The following is a 21,353-nucleotide window of genomic DNA, read 5'->3' on the forward strand; positions in this document are numbered from 1 at the left end:
GCCCCATCTGCTTGTGCGATGATGCTCAGGTGGGCAAAATCTGCCTGTGGTATATCCCAGGTGTTAGAGTGAAGGTAAAATCCAGAACTGCTACCTTAGGACTAGCATAATTCTCTGGCAATGCTCTATCCACAAAACCCCAAAAAAACAACAACAACAACAAAAAGCATAAAAGCACTACATTCATGGGCACCTATTTATCCAGTGCCAGCTGCAGTGAAACCAAGTTCTGAAATTGAGCGTGGTGATGTGGACGCCCTGTTTGAGCAACACCAGAGCTGGGCTGGGGTGCGTGGAGAGCCTTGGAATGAGCTGGGATAACATCGGATGTTGCCGTCGGATCCGTGCAGGGTTTGTGGTCACTGGGACTCTGCACGGGTGCCAATGTCCGGACATGAGAGTGCTGGACCATCGCCCAAGAGTGTGAAACGCTCTTGCAAAACCATTTTAAGATGGAAAGGGCTGCCTGGTGACGAATGTGGTTTCGATTAACAAAGCTCGCTTTCAAAAACAAACAATGCAGCTACATAGATGAAGAACAGCATTTCAATTGTAAAAACACCCAGGTAGGACATTGCATTAGTGCTGCGGAGGTTTATTTTCATTAAATGGAACGAGAGGGCAGAGGCGGTAGCGCGGTGCCCGCGCAGGGCCGGGTCCCGGTGCCATGGCCAACCGCGACGGGCTGCGAGGAGAGAGGCAAAACCACCATGTTACATCCTGCATTTACATAAGCTCTGTTGGCAGCGCAATTTAATGTCTTTCCTAGAAAAGCTCCGCGGCCCGGGGCCTGCCGTGCCCGGGCGGCCTCCCCTCCCTTTCCCCGCGGCCGCCTCCCCTCCCCGCTGCCGGGCGCGGCGGGGAAGGGGTCAGGGAGCGCGTCCCCCTCCCCGACCCCCGCACTGGGCTTGTGTGGCCGGGCCGGGCCGCTCCTCCTCGCCTGGCCTCGCCTCCCGGCTCCGCTGCTTCCCTTCCTCCTTCCTTCCCTCCCTTCCTTCCCTTCCCTTCCCTCCGCCGGCGCCCATTTCGGCGCGGCCGGGCACCCGGAGTGTCTGCGGGCCGCCGGCTGCTCCGCGCCGCTTGGCTCCTTCCCCCAGTAACAGCTCCCACATTCCGCCCCGATCCCTCCTCAATCTCAATCACACACACACATATTACTTTTTTTTTTTTTTTCCCCTCCTTCCTCGGGACTTAATCTCCAGTCCCCCCCCCCCCCCACCCGCCCTCCCCACCCTCCCCTCCCCCGGCCCCTGGCTCGGATATAATTGAATATCACAGCGCTACGCGCTGGGTATTTTTTTTCCTTCCTCCTCCTGTGTGTGTGTGGTGGTTTTGTTGGTTTTTTTTTTTTTTTTTCCTGGTGTGTTTTTTTTTTCTGCTCCTCCTCTCGGTGTGGACACCTTAAAAATACAGATATATATATATATATAATCGATAACTATACGCGTGTACACACACACACACACTCACACAGGCAGGGATGTGCGCGTATATACACGCGGCGGTATAAAACACACGGGAGGAGGAGAGACAATCCAGGGTGAATTCCTCGTGCCTCCATTCCCGGGGAAAGGGGGGAGCAGCCGCTCGCAAGGTAAGAACCGGGGGGCTCGGAGCCCCGGGGGCGGGCAGGGGCCGGGGCCGGGGATGGGGGTGGGGGGCGGCCGCCCTGTTTGTGTCGGTGGAGCGGGAGGGGGATGGGAGCACAACGCCTCTGTGACCCCCCGGTTTTATTAATATGTGTATATATACATGTGTGTGTGTATATATATATATATATATACAGACATATGTGTGTGTGTGTGTATATATATATATATATTTTTACCCCTCCCCCACCCCGAGCCGCTGGCTTCCCCTCCCCCACCCGCATTCATTTTTTTTTTTTTAATTTAAAAAAAATATATAAAAACGTTTAATGGAGCGGGGGATGGGGGGGACACCGGCCTCGGCAGCGAATGGCACACGGGAGCCATGGCGAGAGGCCTATTTTTAGCCCGATTTGTGTGGAAGAGCGGCTTCCCCTCCCCCCCCTTCCCGCATATTTACTTATGGGGGGAGGGGAAGGGGGGAGGGGAGGCCCTTCCCCTCCCCTCCCCCACTGCCCGGAGTTCTCCCCCATCCCGGCCCGGCCGCTCCTCGGAGGGGATGCACCCCATGCACCCCCACCCCCGGGCCATCCCCCATGGCTCTGCCCCCAGAGCCAAGTTATTGATCAGTTTCCCGGCCAAGTTCCGGGCGGAACATGCAATACCCCGCGGTGGCAGGGAGCGGGCCCGGTTCGAGACACAAAATCAGCTTTTATTTTCCCGTTTCACACCGTCTGTCCTTGCCACGGCTTACCCCTGACCGAAACCCTGGTGTAAATTGTGTGTTGCATCAATTAGAAGGGCTCGCACGGTTGATGTAATGTGTACTGTTTTCTTGGTGGAGGATTTAAGTCCTGAAATATGTGGCTTGTTATTGTTGTACCCTCGAAAGGGTTAAAATTTATCGTGTTGTTCCAGGTGAATTTAATCTTTCATCACCGAATTTCCTTTTAAGGCAGCTTGACAGAATAAAAGTCTCTCCCTCGCTTGTCTTTATTCCCCAGAACAGCAAAACTTTGTCAGTGCTTTATGGCAGGGGCTGGTTGCTGCAGATGACACGTGAGTCTGGAGGAAAGTTTGGTTTGTAGGTCGCTGTGTAGGAAAGTGAAGTTTGCTGGTGAAGTTTTTACTACTCTCCAGTGTGCTCGACTTCCTCGTTTTCCTGTCTGTGTAAATCAAATTCCTAACTGATTTATGGGGGAGGGGATCACAAAACATATTCCTTCCTTATTGTTAAGGCATGGCAGACATGATCAGGAGAACCAGGTCTTTGTTGCATAAAAAAAAAGTGTTGTGGGCTTGTCTGACTCGCTTTGCTGTCCTTTGGTGCTAAAATAAATTCTGAGCACGTTGTGTGCATTAACAAGGTTTGCTGCTGTTGGTGGTCTCTACCCTTTGGGTGTTGTGAGTTGTGCTCCTTTAGCAGTGAGGGCACCATATGCAAAATTGGTGTTTGGGGTTTGGTTGTACCTGGGCTTCGGGGCAGTTTCGTGCCCTTGTGTTGCTGTGAGTAAGCCAAAGGCTTGTCCATGTGAGACTCACGTTGAGTTTGGGGCCTTCCTTTGGAGATGTGTGTTAGCGGGCCTTTCGGAATACATTCCAAATGAGAACTGGACCTGCAAGCTCCTGTGTATGTCCTGAAATTTAAGCGTGTGGGTATGTGCTTGTGAAGGGTTTTTTGCCCTTATCTATTGAAAAAAAGGGGCTGGTGATGGTGCTTAGGGCACAGATGGTGCCCTGTAATTGATCGAAACAAACTTTCTGTGGTTTTTCTCTGGTGTTTTTCTTTCCTTTGTTTTTGTTTAAGGTCTAATGGAATGGTAACATTTTGTATTATTTACCTAAGGTCACCTGAGCTGGTACACTGTCGCTGTGTTAAGTTTTCTTGGGGGAAGTTGGCTTTTTCTCCGTGAGAACTCCGTGTTTTCTTGTACTGTGTCTTGGGAGCGTGGTGGCCTGCCTCCCAAATTGTTATTGGGAACACCTGGAGAACACTTAGCTCTCATTCCTTGAGGAAGGGAGAAGGAAATGTAATTTAGATGTATGAAAGGAGTTAGGGTTTGGCTTGTGGGCTTTACAATTTATTTTTAAGACCGTGCAAGAGTGTATAGTTTTTGTTTGTTTCAACGTGCACAGCCCTAACGCATGTGTGTAACATAAAGAACACAATAATTACAGAAGATTCTGTTGCTTAAGCTTTTTTCCCCCATTCAAAGAGGTAGTTAAGGTTTTTTTTTCCTGTGAGTTTCCTTTTTAATATGAATACTTCTTTCAGTTTTACTCTATATATGGTAATTATTGATGTTTGTGTAATGCTTTGAAGTTGTAAGGCAGGGTATAAGCGCTAAGCACCCAACAGCAATACTTCATAGTCATTTTCCCATCATGAAAGAGTTTGATGCTAAAAAGTGCTGCAGCCCTAAGCATAAAGAGGTTCTGGATGGATTAGGGGAAATGGCCAAAATTGCTGATAATGTTGTTTTCAGATAATAGTTTTAAGTTAGGAAGAACAGATCTGAATAATATAAAGCAAACTGAGTTATTTTACCTAACTTCATTTTGGTCTGGAATTTAATAGAACGTGGACTTTACATTTAAGTCAGAATGTGTTTGCTGTTATAAGTTTTGTAGTGGCAGTGAAGACCCACATGCTACAAGGATGTAATCGTGCAGAAGTCAGGAAGTCCTGTAAAGCACAGAGCTTTGTGAACATCAGTGCTCTCATTCAGCTGAATGAGCTCTGCAGCTGTCTGTGAAGTTGCTCCCAGAAGTTGGCTGTGTTTTGCATTAGCAGTGGGCAGTAGGATGTGAATCTTTCATTACACTGATGCTGTTTTGGTACACCAGCACTGTGAAGTGTTTTGGGAAGGCTGAGGTAGTGGCAGGTGTGACACCTTTTCATCACTAATTCCTCTGCTCATTGGGAGTCCCAGGTGAAGAGTCACCCCTCCAGTTTTTGCTTGCTTTGCCAATCTCTTCTGTCCCCCCGGTCCCGCAGCCGCTGAGGATCGTGGTGCCCGTGTGAATTCTGACACCTTGCTGGCGAGGACACTGCTGGCAAGCAGAGGAGAGACAGACACAAACCTCCCACCAGCTCTTCCCCTTCCCAGCTGGGATAGGGTGGTGGCAAAGTGGTCTGGTCTGTTCTTTGGAGAGGAGGGCAAGGACAGGGTGCGCTGCAGGTCGCGGTTGTGTCGATAATGAAATATTGCAATACTGAGATGTATCGTACCCAAGTGTGACTCATTCATAATCTAATTCACGTTGTTCATATTGAGTGGTGTGATACTGGTCTGTGTGCTGACCATCCTCACTGGGTGTGTGTTTGCACATGTGTGCACCCAGAGTTCAGGGTGTAATAATGACTGTATTTAATGCCCTAAACATCAGCTCATGCAAGTAGCTGCAGGTTGGGAGAGAAGTGAAAGTGTGTGTGCACACTCTGTAATTATACATGTTTGGCTTCTGCAGAAAGTAACTGCTCTGAGAATATACTCATTTTTAAATACAAATTTAAGTGTTTGTATTAGGTGAAGAAGTGTCAGTAATTTCCCATTAGGAGCTATGATTGACAGCTCTTCTCTCTTTTTGAGTTGCATTGCTGCATTAATGTAGTAGCTTCAAATTAACAGGTGATGAAGAAACCATTTCTACATTCTTGCTATTGATTTAGCTACCCCTGTCCCAAATGTTCTCAGTTTTTTATGTGCTGAAGTATGAAGTTAGATGGTCTTAATTTCTATAAAGTCACTTAATGACAAGTGACTCTACTAGAAATAAGTTCATCCAGTGATCCCAAGCAGAGTAGATGGAGACCGCTTTATTCATTTCATAATTGGTTTCCTCCGAGATAAAGTGTGACAATGAAATGAGGAATAAGGAATATCTTTTGATATGAAATTGTAGGGGAATATATTGGCTTTCCTTTAATTTTTCAAAATTGAATTAGCTAACTGGAGGTAAGAAGCAGTGAAAATGAGACAGCATAGCTGTCACTTTGGGAGAGTTCATTGCTTGAGTGAAAAGGTTTGGAAGTCTGGTCTGGAAATTGCCAGTTTGTATGGAAACTGGCAAACGTCTTATGATTCTGTCTTGTGGTATCTAATCCAAGATGAGAAGGCCCTTTCCTTCCTTCTTGTAATGAAAACAAGGCTGAACTTGTTCATACAAAATGCCCTAGAGTCTTAGTGGCCTTGTTTGAGCTCAGGTTAAATGTTCCTTTGGTTTAATAGGGTCTACAGAACTGTAACTCAGCTTACACTCTGAAACCTTTGTCTTTAATACCTTACCACTTACCTTTCTGTGATATCCTTTAGACTTGACTTTTTATATTGATAAGGAGCCTTAAAAATAATTCTGCCTTGATAAGAAGTGGTTATTCCAAGCTGAAGGTTGTGTAATTGTAGGGGAAAATGCACGCTCTGGTCCGGTGTGTTAGGGTTTTGCTGGCCTGGCTAGCCAAGGAGTGAAATTGCTGTTGCAGCTCACCTTGCTCGCTTGCTTCTTGGATGGGCTGATTGCAGGGAAGACTTTTGAGTGTATTTCCTTACGTGTAGCAATAGTAATCAGAAAGTCTAGTGAATTGGTGTAGCTTACTGAAAGAAGCTCTGAAGTAATGAGGGGGAGTGTTATGGAATTGTCTTGGCCAAAACATTTAACATCTTTCAAAGAGTCTCCTTTTACTTTGAATGTAATTGTGTGTGGCCAAACTCAGAGCTAAGTGGAGATACTGAGGTTCTTGGGAATATGTTAGCTGGAATGCCAGAAGCAAAATCCCTAGGTATGCTATTGGCCTAACATGCCAATTTTTGAAGATGAGTAATGCAGGCAGATTGGGTGTCAACCTGACTGTGTGGTTCAGTGCCTGCCCGTGGCCCTTCCTGGTGCTTTGTGTTATCCTGCTTGTCTCCAGGAGCTGGAGGTGCGGTGGCAGTGGGGATCTGCTCCCTGAATTTGTGCTGTAGTTGTGCTTGGTGCAAGCATGACTCCTCTTAAGAAGAGTATAAGCTGGCATCTACATCTCTAAAGTAAGATATTAATAGTCTTATTTTCAAAGATGCTGAGTCCCCGCCGTTGCATGTGAAGTTGGCAGTCTCTGTGTGTGCTTAGCATTTCTAAAAATCAACTCTTGTGTGTGGTTTGCAGGCTTTTGCAAACTCCCGTGAGGGTGTCTTTTCTGTTCCTGGGAGCAGTATTAGTAAAAGGCTATGTTGTGTGCTCTGACTTGTGTTTATTGTTGTAATTCTGAAGTCTCCATGTTGCAGAGGAGCAATCTCGCTTACTAGTAATGTCTAGCAGTAAAAAATCAGAATCATCCAGAGAAAACAGTTGTGTGGGTTTTTTTTGTTTTATGATCTGAGGCTCTGTTCAATGTCAGTGTGTTACAGACACTCTCTACAACCGTGTGCCATATGCAGACACACTGGGTGTCATTTGGAATTGCTCGAGATGCGTTGCTGGAAGTTTTAGCTGGTGGGATGTGAGTAGCAGCCCTTCCCTTCCCCTTCAGCGGGGCAAGAGTTTTGGCAGCCTGGCAGGGCAGGCCAGCAGCTGTCCCTGCTGTAAACCTGGTGCTCCTTTTATCCCCTTGTGGGTTTGGGGAATGATTCAGTCACTTCTCCGGCCACACGTGGAGCTCCCTGTCACCCCACTGACGTCAGGCTGGTGGTAGATTTTTATGAATTGGGACTGTGAAAGTGCAGACTTTGCTCTCTGCACAGCTACGTGAAAAGATCTCTGTGCTGTCTATTCCTGGAGCATTTTTCGAAGGTTATGAGTTAAGGGTCAAATATTTACAGTTTGTGAAAATGTAGTGCTAAATACTGTGCCTGATGCCAAAACCACAGAAATTGTCAAGGTCTAGAGTCCTAAAAGTTGCATCCATTTGACATTAACAATGTTAAAAGTTCATTCTCTTCACTTGGGTGACCTATCACTAGCAAACTGAGTGGGGAATTATGGATGGTGAGCACATGTGAGACAGATTTCAGTCCCCTCATGGTTCCCTAAAAGTACCAGGCAAAGAGGAGACAGTTTGATTTCCTGGAATAAGTTGCCCAGGCTGGCTGAGGAGTGGAATAACAAGTTTCATAGCTCTTTAGTGGTTTTTGGACAGACTGATTCATGCTCGAGTGTCAGCACGACTTCTGAAAATATAATTTTGCTTTGTAAAAATAGTATTAAAAAGATGTCGTTATTTTTCATTTATTATTGATATTGGTATAACTTACAGTCCTTTTGGACAAATGAGCGTTTTTGACATTAATTTCAGCAGTTGAGAGAGGAGCTTACCTTAAAATACCGATTGATCTTAGGAGACATGAGTGAGTCTGACCCTCCCCCTGCTTCCTGGTCTCTCTAGCTCACAGTAAGCGTGAGTACTTTCCCTCTTTTAGGTTATATCTAAATTTGTGGGGGAAAAAAATAGTTTTGATATTGCATAGACCTGTGGGGGAAATAATAAGAGATCTGGGTCAAAAAAGTAGGACGTGCAAGATTTAGAAGCTGTTGAAGTGTATTTATTTGTCCTATATTAGGTTAAAGGAAGTATTGGTGCTCTCAGTTTGGCAACGTGTCCTTCAGTCTGCGGTGTGCTGTAAAGGGAAGACAACTGTTAAACAATGAATCACCACTAATTTTTGTATGGATGTCCACATTCTTCTCTAGTGCAGAAATTTCTGCTTGTGTATCAACACAAACACACTTTCCTGAATGCAGACTCTTGGAGATAAATTTTAATTGGGAAACGCTTTGTAAAAATGCGGATTTTTGCCAAAAAGATGTTTGTGATTCTGTAATGTATTTATTTTGGGGTTACTCTTGTTCAGATTTTATAATTTTAATGTACTTATAAAGCAAAGTTACCACGAATGTAGATGGAGGAAAATGAGGGATGGTGTTGTCAAGCCATCTACTAATGCTGACATCAAATAAATTGTGGTAGAAATATCTTGTGTAGCAATGGATTAGCTGTTTCCCACTGCTAGTGCAACAGATCTGGGGTTTATAGAAGTGGGGTCTGTACTTGCTGAACAACATGAATGTTTTCCTGATGCCGATGTGGTACCTGATTTTCCACTTTATTTTGAATGCACAACTAAATTTCACAATCTGGTGTCTTGTTTAGACTGTAAGTATCTAGCATTGTGGGCATGAAAGAAGTCAACAATATGAAACGTCAATATGTTGAGTTGTGACAAAACTTGAACACAAATACAGTGAAACAACCTGCTAAGCAGTTTTGGTGAGCTTGATCTGATACTAGTAATGGATATCTAAATGTAGCTGATTAATAGAAACCAACTTATTTTCCTTTCTTTTTTCTTTTTTTTTTTTTTTTACAGCTTTTGCCTTCATAGTAAATATTTGTCGCGGTTGTTTGAGTTGTAGGAAAAATGCTTTGTATTTCTGTGAATGTCTTCCAGGGCAGATTGTGAATGGCCTTTGATTACGTTAGAAGTATCAATGTTATCTTGCTGTTGGCAAAATCCATGTTAGCTGGCTCTTCTGCTGTCTACACGTGCAAGGTTATTTTGATATGGATTAGTTAGTCTTTGTTCATCAAGGCCCTTTGTAAGGTTCTTGCTTAGAATACATATGATGCACATTAAATATGTTAGCATTTACATTTTAAGAGCCTCTTCTATTAAAGTAAAACAAAAGGCCCTCTTGACCACTGGGTCATCGCATTGAGGTGCCTGGGTACCACAGCCCTCCCAGGTGTATTATCTTCTGGTAAGATAGGCATTGCTTTTACCTTAAGAAATGAACCCTCTCTCTGTGTGGTTTTGTGGGTTGGTTGTGAAGGCTCCAAATTCAATTTTCCCATCAGTCTGCTGTTGTCCCCATGACTGGAACACAGTTGAGGTCCCATGTTAGAGAGACACTCATTGCTTGCATGTACTGGGGACTTTTATAGATCCTGTGTATATCGACAGAAATGGTGGGAAGAATTAAAAAAGAAAAACTACACAGAAGATAAAGGGATGGAAACTTTCAGGTAGCCAGGGAAAACACTCTCGATGTGTTTTGACTCGCTCTTTGACGCTAGGGATGACTTCATACGCGAGGCTCGGAGGGTATGTGAAATGCAGTGTCAGACTCCGGCTAGGAGAGCGTCCCTTACGTAGGCTGAGATTTGTCTGTTGTGCCAGCAGCAAGGCTTGTGTATGTTGGACACTGCTGCAGAGCTCCAGAAAGCTCCACCGATGGTGTTAGAGTATGTGAAATTTCATTTGCGTGCTTAATGTGCCTTCCACTTTCCCAGCTGTGGCCTGTAACTACCTGCTTGCAAAATTGAGTTTTTTCAAGGTGAAATGAAAGAAATGCACAGGTTTTAAAAATGCATTCAGAGATCAGGTTAGTCAGATTTCATTTGTGTTAATGTTCCTGTAAATGGTGGAAGTTTGGAACTGCAATGTACTTCCTTGTGCCTGTTGCTGCCTACTTGTGTTTGTTAATCTGGTGCTGCTGGGCCTACTGCTGTTCTGTGTAATTAAAATAACCCCCCAAGCCTCCCCCTGTGTGATAAAAAGACAAGTGGTGCAAGCTTGTGCTGCTTTTTTCTGTCTGAATTAACCCCTTCCAAGTGTCAGGGTGGCTCTGCCTTCTCATCTTGGCTCTGCTTCCTTGTCCATGCTGGAGCAGGAAGGTGGCAAAAAAGTGTAGTGAGCTGCAGTGTTTTGTGTCCACTCTGACAGTTTGTACCATTTTATTCTTACTCTTTCTAAGGCTTTATTTGATTTTTCTAATCATTCCCTGCCTGTTTTTTTCTTTTTTTTTTTTCCCCTGGGCTTTCTCTCTCCTTTTTGTTATTTTGGACTTTTCTTTTGCATTCTCCCCATCTGTTCTCTTGTGAGTCCTTTAAATCAATTTGGTGCCCTTTTTGTTTCTGTTCTCTGGGTTTTCTCTGCTTTCTTCCTTTTTCTCAGTTTATATTCAGGACTCGGTCCTAGGTAGCCCTCTTGAACTGGAGGGGTTGAATGGGTTTGGATGATGTAGCCTGAGTCAGTGGTAGAGCAAAACCTGCTGGGGAAGTCTCGTTTTCCTGTGTGTGCCCCTGGCAGCGAGCAGGAGGTGAGCGAGGGGCTGCCTGCGGGCACATGGGTGGTTGGGATGGGCACACAGGGCAGGAAATGCAGAGGACAGATTTTGGCAGTGCTTTGATATGATAAAAATAATCTTGGCTCTAGGCACGTAGCATTGATCCAACTCTTGATGAAGTCAGAGGGAGGCTTTGGAGGGAGGTGGTGTGAGCATTTAGTACAGACATGAAAAGCTAAGGAAGTTGGAGCGAAAACCTCAGCGCAAGGTGGGGTTGACTTTGGGCTTTTCAAAATAAGGGGTTTTATGCAAGAAGTTTTTACTGACATTGTGACTTAAAATTAGCAAAAACAAAGCCAGTCATCGTGAAATCAGTGGCAGCCTTATCTTATTGTTTTTATTGTGGGTAGTGTTGACAAGTCACATGCCCCATTGTTCTGGGTGAACAAACAGGGCTTTGAGGCTGCGAGCTGGGACGTGCGCACAGGCGCCTTTGTCCTGTGGGGAACTGCAACTTCGGAGTCGAGAGATTTGTCTTTAAAGAGTTCACATCCAGAAACTGTATGATAAAATACTCTCACGCTTGGTATCTAAGCACCGTTTTTGTTTCCTGTCTGGGTTGTCCAGAACATAAGAAAATAAACGCAGGTGACTGAATGGATCATAAACTCTCTCCTACCTCATTGCCCCGTGAAACCAATGCATAGCAGACTTGTGTTCTGGCTCTGGAGTGGGTATGCTTGGGACAGAATGCAGAATGTACTGTTGAGAAAGTCAGTAAAAGATTTTTGCTTGAAAGTCTTCCAGGTGTTAAGTGCTTTACCACACAGCTGGTGACTCTTGAGACAGTAGTAGTGAACCTCATCTCTACTGAAGTCACAGTTTTGTGGATCATCTCTAAATCACTCATGCCATTTATAAATCCCTGTAATCAGGATATGTGTAGTGTAACTAAGATGGATGCAGTAGAGACTGGCTGCAGGAGCAGACTTGGCACGTGTAGGCAGTGGATGTAGTCATCCAGCCGTATCTGGGGGAGAATTCCATTGAAATTGCTGTGAGTTTTGCTTAAGGAAGAGCAGAAAGATTAGTCTTCCCAGCCTACAGTGATTTTTATTATGCTGTTGTTTTTAGTGCATCTTAACAATGCCCGTGTAGCTCATTGTCTGGTCCAGTATTTTTGATTTGTAGAATAAATGTGGTTGTGGTTTGGTTTTCTTTTTGTTTGTTTTATTGTTTTATTTTTTTAATCAGCGTAGAGACTTGCTGTTTCCTCTTTGGAAACTGGTGCTCGCAGTGTGTTTTAGCCTGGTGCTTGCAGTGTGTTTTATATCTATACAGGACTGTTCACCAAAATGATCTTGAATTTTTAGAGCACCACAGTAGGTGTTACCAAGTTGCTTTCATATGTAATGGCATGGAAGGTGGTAGAAACTTTCAAGCTGGTAGAAATTCTCGTAGCAGTCTTGACTGAGTGTCGACAGTGTCAGCTGTGTGTCCATCTGCTCTCTGATATTAGCGAACTTCCCCAGTTTGTGTGGCTTGCAGGCAGTCTGTAAAATACTGCTTTAATTTCAATGTAGAATGAATGGCAAACTTTTGGCATCCTAATGTGGGTGTAATACAGCAGTGGAATATATTCTGTGGGTTACTGCTCAAGGTTTTCAGACTTCTTTTTGAGCGTGACTGCAGTTCCTTCATTCCCTTCAGAGGAACTGCTTGATAGAGAGAATTATGGAATTATGGTTATGAATTCTCTATATAAGTTTCCACAGGCCTGTCTAGCTCTGTGGTAGATCCCCAGAGATACATCTTCACTCCCCATACCCACAATTTTGCTTTTCTGAGTGACCTAATATACGAGTATGTGACAGATAACTGTGTTTACTTTATTTTTTTGTTTACATCACTGAAGATTTTCTGTCCACATAATGATTGGGACAGAAAGCTGGTGTCAGGATTATCTGTTATTTCTGCCACTGTGTGACCTTAGCAAATGGATTAACAAATTTGCCCATGCACCAGTGATTTAATACTTAACAGGAGCTTTTTCAGGCCAGTTCAGTGCCCTGAGATCTTCTGGTGAAAGGCTGCGCAGCAGTGTAAAGTGGCTTTTGTTTAATTTTTCAGTCTCTGCTTACTTGGATGGAGTTTTCAGTTTAAGCAAGTGCTTAATTTTTATTTATGGGTTTTGTGTGTGTGTTTTAGTTCTCTGTTGGACAGAATGTGGTCCCTCACATGGGAAATATTTTCTACTGCTGCCAGGACATGTTGAAATTAGGCTACTTGGTTCATGAAGTTAGGCATGTTTTTGTCCTTAGTAATATGGCAATCCAACCTTATATGAAGTTTTAAGATGCCTGCACTTTTTTCTGGACCCTGGCAGAGTTTTGGGAGTGAGGAAAGGTAAAACTTTCTTGGTGGAGCCACTTCAGGAATGGGTTTTGGAGAACAGCTTCCCAAGCAGCTACTTATCCCAGCACTGGGTGTGGGAAAGGGGGTGGTGAGACCCTTGAGATGTCCCTGGTCTTGATGGAGCAGAGGCACAAAAAAGTTTCAATCTTCTAATGTGATATATTGAGTCCTCTGCCATGCTGAGACAGATTTATGGGTCTTAAAAACATCATCTCTGGAAGGATGTATTAAACCCAACAGCTGTTTTGGTGGGGAGAGGGGATTAAAGTCCAGGTATTTTTGCTGCAGCAGTTTGCAGCCTGACTCCACAAACACCAGTGTTGCTACCATGAAGGCTGTGGCTGAACCACTGGAGTGACTGTGGGTCAGGTAAGGGTGGGCCATGAACCTGTTACCTCAGCTTTGCTATCAGCACACAGAATAGCCAGCTGATAGCTCAGCCACTCTCTACATACAGGCTTGTACTCACTGCTTGGGTTCACCCATACAGAAAATAGACATAAATCTTTGTCATGTGCATGTAATTTCATTTGGGTGAGTCTTCTTTTATAACTTCCTAAATGATTCTTGTTTATAAGTTTAACTATAAACTAATTTACAAGCTTCTATGAAAATCTTTTTTTTAATGTCCTTTACTGGGAGGCAGTGGTGTTTTCCTGGAGGACATTAATTTCTGGTGAATGTTTTCTTTGTTGGTATAGGTGTCTCCTAAAGCACATCTTGGTCCTGGCTGTCACAGCTGTGCTTGTGACACTGGTGAGCAAACATTTGCTGTTAAATTATCTTATTTTCATATGTTGTTTAGATATTTTTCATATGCTGAAAATTTGAAATTTTAGGGGATATTTTAATTCTGCAGAGTCTCTTCACTTTGAGAATAGCACTTAAAATTGTATACATTTGGGTTTTGCTATTATAAATTGTACTTCTGTGTGGTGACTTTTCTTATTTTCACCATACTCTACCCTGAAAAGTATCTCTGGTTAATTTGAAAAGAAAGTCCTGCTAGTACTTTAATAAATACCTTAAACTTAGCAAAAATGTATTTACACACAGTGGCAGCATGAGTTGAAGTTAAAAGTAGGAATTAACAGTGCACTCACATTTTTTTTGGAATGGCTCCAGGAAGAAAGTGTCTCATTCCTGTTTACAGTAATATATATCTATATATCAGCTGATATAGCTGTTGGTGTAGTCAAGCCCTAATTGTTTAAAAAAATATCACTTAAGTGTGATTCTTTGGTATATTTAGAAGAGCTGAGTGAAGCCCTTTCTTGGTTGAACCATTTTCTTGTGATCTGAGGCAGTTTGCAAGTTCTTCCTAAGAAATACATTATTGCTCCATTGAAGTCAATTCAGGTTCCCTGGAAGTAATCCAACCTTCAGGACAGAAAAATATTAGTGTGCATGTTGAGGGAAGGGTTTCCCTTTATTTCGGAATTTGCTTGTCATGTGTAGCAAATAAGCCATTTTCAGATGCATTAAGGCTCTGTGAAACTAATTTTCGGCACTGACAGTTTTCTAGTCCTGGGTTAAGCAGAAAGATTTAATGTTTCCAATTTTTTTGTGTTTTATTTTAAATAGGAAGGGATATGTATATTTGCTCAGTTATAATTTGAGTGCCCTGAATGTTTCAGGATAACAGAAAAATGAACCATTTGAATTGCTGAGGACGGTGGGGGTTTTTTTTAGCCAGTCATTTGTTTCAGTGTCTGACATGTTTTGTTGCTAGTTTAAATGTTGGAGTTTACAGAAGTAGCCTTTGCTTGGAAGCCTTAAATATTTGCAATGTGTTGTTTATTTGGTTTATGAAGTTTTGTGCTTTTTTTGAACGCTGGTTTTTGTTTTAGCAATGGGTTTTGGCAGAGCACATTCTAGCATATGTAGTCAGTCATAAACAAACTCGAGACCACTAATGCTTTAGTCCTGTAGCTGTATCAGTGTGTAAGGTTAAATTAAAACTGTCTGACTGTGCTTCTTGGACCTGTGCACCACTGAGACCTTCAGGGTGCTCACGTTAAAATTCTGTGCCTTCTGTCATTGAAGCAGCAACTCTCTTTATAAGTTTTTGACTTTAATCTTGTGATCAAGGAGGGCTTTTCAGGTTTCCAGGCTTGGTTTGTGTCTGAAGGGCAGCGCTGCACACGCAGAGCTGTGTGTTGTGCGGAGCCCCAGCGATGTCTGCGGGATTTAATGTGCGTGCCAAGGGTGCGGGGCAGGAAGGGCAGCCCCAGCACCGAGGGCTCTGCTCTCACCCCAGGCGAGGGCACAGCCAGCACAGGCATGGTGGTCTCAGGACAGGGTCCACAGGAGAAGAGTTTGGAGCCTTCCCCTTGAGGTTAAATTGGCTGTGCTGGAGCACAGCCCTTGTCCCGGAGGCTGCCACCCTCCCTGGGACCTGCCCTTCATCCTCCTCTCAGATCCTGCCCCCAAACCCACGCCGTTCTTCCTACACCTGTACAGAGCACTTCTTTCAGTCTTGCTTCTGAACCAAATGTTATCCTCGCCTCCTTGTCATTGCAATCATAGAGCTACAGTTTAGAAATTACTATTTTTTTAATATTTGCACATATTTCAATCTATTTTCCTAAATAACTTTTTTTGCCTTTTAACACCTTAACGATTCAAAACCTCAGCTAGTTTTGTTTGAAGCTATTTCTTCCTCCGGCATAAATCAAACCTGAAATGTTTTTTTTTTCTAAAGTTTGTGAAGAAAAAGCTCTCTTGTAGCATTTCTGAGTTGTCGAGATTAGCTCTGAATTTCCAGATAATGTAATTTTCTTTTTTAAAAGAGGTCCCCTCCCCCCTCCCCGGCAAGCCCCAAAGTATTCTTTGTGTGAATGTACTATATGATCTCTAATTATATGATCACATACCATTCCACAAATAGTGCAATACAATAGCATAGAATTATTTCTAGGATCTGGTAGAGGTCTATTCACTAGACTACCTTAAACCCTGAGCTTGCAAGTTGTTTTGTGTAAATTGACTCCTTCGCCTCCCAGAAGCCCTGTTTACTGTAGCTCTGCCTTAAGCCCAGGTTCAAAGCTTGTTACAGAATCGGGGTTTGGGATGTCAGCCTTGAAAGTTGCCATTTAACTGCTCCTATACAGCACATGCATATTAAGTAGGATAGCAGAATAACAGTGAAATTGCTCACCTTGGTCTGCAGATGAATTACCATAATTAACTGCTTCTTCCCATGAATTGCACCTAACGAAGGCTGTGCTGTTTGCTGAAAATAAATTGCATAATGCATTGCTGTTGACTAAATTATTTACATACCTCAGAGAGGAGATGGTATAAAAAGGCTGCAAGAACAAGCGCTGGACCATTATGAAAAAGAAATGGGGGGAGGGAATCACAGCTAGAACTGTAGTCTGTCTTCTCCTGGGTCACCCAGGAGCTCGGTGTCCTGTTTGCAACACAGTGTGTGCCTCCATGGTTACATATTTATCACATTGCATTGCATAATGTATCTGTGGAGAAAGCAGAGTTAGATCTGTGCACACAGCCTTGGGCCTGCTCTTAAAAACACTGTGGCTGTGTAGTTATAAATGGCTAAAAATTACTCTTTTTTTTTATTTTTTCCTCCCCCTATTTAACTGGTCCCAAAATATCTGAAGTCAAAAGCAGAATGTGGCTTAAAAAAAAAATCAATTATAAACCAAACTAGACAATTTTTGAAATGCTCGCTGTTCTGTTTACCTGTGAAGTGTTCTTTGTGTGCCTGTTGTGAGGTGGTTAAGGATTAAACTACATCCATTATGTGTTTTTCTTCTTATTTAGCCAAGAACTATTTTAAAAGAGCTGCATTTGGATCTCCTCTCCTTTTGTTTCTTGTGGAATGCTGTGCAGCCCTATTTATTACAACTTACTAAAAAAGATGGCTCTACTACATAGAGGTTGCTTACACTAATTTACCAGAGGAGTCAGACAATAAATATAAATAAATATACGTGTGAGCTGCTCCATGCACACTCAGTGGTAACACCAAAATAACTGCAACAACTGAACATGGGCTCCATCAGAGGTGGTGTTTTGTGGTAGAATTTTCCAAAATAAGGCTTGTCACAGCTTGTGTTTTCTGTAGGCAAAAGCCAGTCTGGAATTTGTAAATGTTGATTCCTAATTTTCTGGGGGGTTTGCTTGGTCTGGGACTTTGTTTTGGGCCTAATCTTGACAAAATCCTTGGCAAAACTTGAAAATACTTTTTGTTCCTTGTGCACAAGGTTGTCCATCCGTGTGCCTCCATCACAGAGCTGGTGGCTCAGGATGGGCAGAGGAAGCTGCAAGTGGGATCATGGCCCTCACAGAAACTCAGTTGTTGATGTGATCACTTCTGGTCATGATCCCAGTGGAAATGTGGTTGCAGTGGGGAAAAGCTTTGTAAAAACAACTCTGCATAGGAAATTGGATCACAAATAATTTTTTATAAGTAGGCCAAAACATTGTGTGATAAGTATTGTATTGAGTAGGATCCCTTTTCTTGCCAAATTAACCAGAATAGGTCAGCTTTTGTGATAATAGCAGCAAGGAAAATCAGTCAGTTGTTTTCTGTATTTTTTTAACCTATTAAAATTTTTTCTTGAAAAGCTTTATTTCCTGTTTGAGAACATGTGCTTGAAGTTTGGCAAAGATGTGATCTTTGTGTCAGCAGGGGATATTTTTGGTTTGATGTTGTTTTGGATTTGTTTTGTTGGTTTGAGGTTTTTTTAATGCTGGTAGGGCTATTCTGTAAAATATAAATCTGACATAGGCAACCTTAGTTTTTGCATTTCTAATAGACTGTTCAGGCTTGTGAACCACTTACTGTGGAGAGGTTGTGTTGTACTATTAAAAAGCGATAAATGACAAAACCACATTAATTGGTATGCAGGCAAAAGTGCAAAGATAGCAGAACAGGCTTAGGAAATAAAATACATTGATGCTCCCTAAAATTTGTGACATACCTAACAAATTATGACAAAACATTTTCAACAAATGCTTTTCTCCAAAATTTCAGAATGCTTTCAAACATTTCACACACAGTTCCTGCACTGTACCCTTCATAGTGATGAGTGATTAACAGTGCTGCAAATGCATCCTGTCCAAAAAAATGCCAGAGGAAAATTTGTTTTGTGTGTGTAGGTTTTGGGTTTTTTAATATTATTTTTCTTATTTATATTTTTAGAGAATTATCCAAATTTAACTTATGGAAACAAATGGGAGATTTCCATAGAAAGATTCTGAGATTTGCAGTGAACAGAAAGGGAATCTGCTCAATGGTTATTACAGTCCTTTAGACACACAGGGAATCTTGAAATCACTGCTGGAGGATGGAGCCTTTTTTGCTGTTCTGTTGTTGTTGTTTGTCACTGAACTTCTGAGTTGTTATTTAGGAGAGAGGGATGATCAGAAAGGACAGTAAAGACCTTGGAAACACCTTGCCAGAATTTGAACTCTGAACTGGGGCGTTGTAAAGGTGTATTTCCTTTTAGAGGACTGGAAGAGGAGACCAGGACCATAAGAGTGTAGAGGAAGGGGAGAAGTAGCATTAATTCTGGTGTTTGCTCTACCCTTGGGAGCACGGATTCTGTGAATGCCTGAGTTCAGTGCCCTGCTTTAATGTGGTGGGAACTTCACCTGCTTCCTTGTTCTGTTAACAATCAACTGGTTTAGGGTCACGAGTGTGTTACAGGACATGGCCACCTGATGTGGCACTGCCTGTTGCCTGTGGGACAGGGACACATCAGTGTTCTGGGTTTAATTGTGCCTTATTGTGTGCGTGTAGAACTTGAGTGAAAAAACTGCAGTAGGGAAAGGATACAGAGAGGAAAGTGTGTGTGGAATTACTGATGTTACATTGTCTGGGAGGAAAAATGGTAATTTCAGAATGTGGCATGACTGTCTTCAAATTTGTTTAGCTTTTTGGTGGGTTGGATGAAGATTTTTGTGTGTTTACAGAAAAATTGTAAGAGAAAGGTCACAAAGGGAATAAATGAACAAATTTTGGGCAAAGCCTCGGGGCAGTGAGAACCTGCTATGAAGCATGAGTAGAAGGGGCAAGACTTGACATTCAGTGTATAATTATAGTTATGGAACAATTGTAAATTTGCAGGTGAGAAAATACTGTACTTTGCATCAGGCTTTCCAAGTCGCAGTTGAGCAAGGATGATATTTGTCTTGGCTAACATCTGTTCCTTTCTGGAGTAAGTGGCTTTAAAGGAAGGCATGAAACTTTAATATGATTTCTGGTTAGCTCAATCTGTCTCTTTCTTTGTATTTTCAAAACATACTTTATTTTATTAGATTCAAGAATACAGGTTACCTATACAAGCTGCTGGCTCCTTACATAAATAATCATATGATAAATGCAATTAGATTGAAGTTCAGCAATATTGAAATCACTTCCATAGGAAGCTGGCTGACTGCCCAGACATCTGACGTCATCTAGGAACCACACTCTTGGTCTTGGACAAATGTCTTTGGCACAGCCCTGTGAAAGTCACTGTGGTTGGGCTCCGGGTGGAAATAAGCTCTGAAAGGCTGAGTGTTTATTCCTGATGCCTTCCCAGGCATCTCCCTCCCCTTAGACACCTTCCTTCACACCTCTGAGGATCCCTGCTCTCCACAGGCTCAGGGAGGAGAATGCCAGTCCTTAACCATTAGGAATTCTTTCATGTATAGCAACAAGTTTCCACTCAGCCTTCCAAAGCCTTCTGTGCTGTAATAATGTGGGAGAAGGACTTCGTTGTGGCCAATGTAATTCTTGGTAAACAGAGACGAGGAATGATATCTCATTAAAAAATGTAGTGTGGCAATAGGAAAATCATGTTTATTACCAGTTCTAGAGTTGTATAAATAGAGATGTGAGACATCTGCTGAGCATTGCTGTAGTAGAAACACTGAAATCATGGTTTTTTTCAAGTTAATAAATCTCGGAGCTAGGAAGGAAAGTAGTGGAGTGAAGGCTAAGAGCAAGGCAAATGAAATGAGCAGGGGCAGTGGAATGATGGGAGATTTTTTTTGGAATGTGTTTTTCCAAGGAGGTAGTTGTATAACAATATTCAATGTTTTAGGGTCTATATCTCCTTGTGCTTGTTAAAAAGCAGGACAGACTGAACATAACTAGGAAAAGCCTTGCATCAGGCCATTAATTGCACTTTTATTTAGGTCCTGAGTGTGTATTGGCCTGGTGGAAGTGAGAGCTGCATCTGCAAAGCAGGTGTCATCCCAACAGTGGGGAGCTCCCTGTGTTTTTAGGATAGTTGTTGGGGGATTCCCAAATTTTAGGAGGTTTTTGCCTCTTCCTCACACACCTGCAGGATTTGGACTTGAAAGATCACTAATGCTTATAATAAAGTGGGACTTGGAGTTTTCTTGGTGGCCTTTTTTTTTTTTTTTTTTTTTTTGATTGGTTATTTATTAATTTTAAAACATTGAATGTGTCTCAATGTTCTGAAAAATGAAAAAAAAAAAAAAAACAACACCTCTTTTTGTGCAGCGTAGTTCTAAGCTGCTAAGGAGCAGAATCATACTTTAGATTTAAATCCAAAAGTAAACTAGTAATTTATTGCCTGTTCAGCATGTGCAAACAAAATCCCAGTATATTGAAGAATGTTTTGAATCCATTTCCACAGGAAACATAGGCAAGAATCTCTCAAAATTGGTCGATAGTGGCCCAGACGAGATAATTGTGTCTGCTGTGTGACAAGTGTGTGTTCTTGCAGGATCACTGGTTTTACCTATTGGAGCAAGAATAAAATAGAAGGTGCAAGTGCCACAAAATGTAGTTTCACAAATATATGCCAGTATTTCTCTTTATTACAACAAAGTTGGTTGAAATAAGGAGAAACTTAGAAATTGCATCAAGTATATTTCAGAGTGGGTTAATGGAATTCTTATGTTTCATTTTGTTGTTTGGTTTTGGGATTTTTAATACCTTAAGGTAGACTGCTGGATGTTTTTCTGCTGTATTTAGGTACTGAAATTTGCGAGTTATTCAGTTGACCACCACGTATCTCTCATCTTACAGATGTGTATTCAAGATTTTTTGTTTGTTTAACAAAAAAACCCATAAAATAGTACTGTGATGTTTTCCATTCAAACCACTCCTTATTGCCTGAACAAAATTGTTTTTGATGGTAGTAATGTTACCTCAAGACCTGCCGCCTCCCTCTCCAGTGTTGGTTTTCCTCAATAAAAACTCAATCTTCATCCATTTCCAATTTAGCAACTAGTTCCCCAAACCCATTCAACTTTTTCCAAGTCTGATGCCAAACCGGATTCTATGTGGTGTGGAGCATCCACCAATTTCTACATTGT

General features: G+C 42.5%; 1 protein-coding gene across 2 annotated transcripts in view; it reads left to right on the top strand.

Moving 5' to 3' along the window:
• Positions 1-1,257: 1,257 nt before the first annotated feature.
• Positions 1,258-21,353, top strand: part of TBL1XR1 (TBL1X/Y related 1) — a 104,560-nt gene continuing 84,464 nt past the window's right edge. Inside the window, exon 1 of one of the 2 annotated variants that reach the window (XM_014871513.2) lies at positions 1,258-1,594. The gene's annotated coding sequence lies outside the window, so the exon portion shown is untranslated. The remainder of the gene's footprint in view (positions 1,595-21,353) is intronic. The other variant, XM_014871512.2, reaches the window with a different exon arrangement.

The sequence above is a fragment of the Sturnus vulgaris genome, chromosome 10 (assembly GCF_052056855.1).
Source record: "Sturnus vulgaris isolate bStuVul1 chromosome 10, bStuVul1.hap1, whole genome shotgun sequence".
NCBI lineage: Eukaryota > Metazoa > Chordata > Aves > Passeriformes > Sturnidae > Sturnus > Sturnus vulgaris.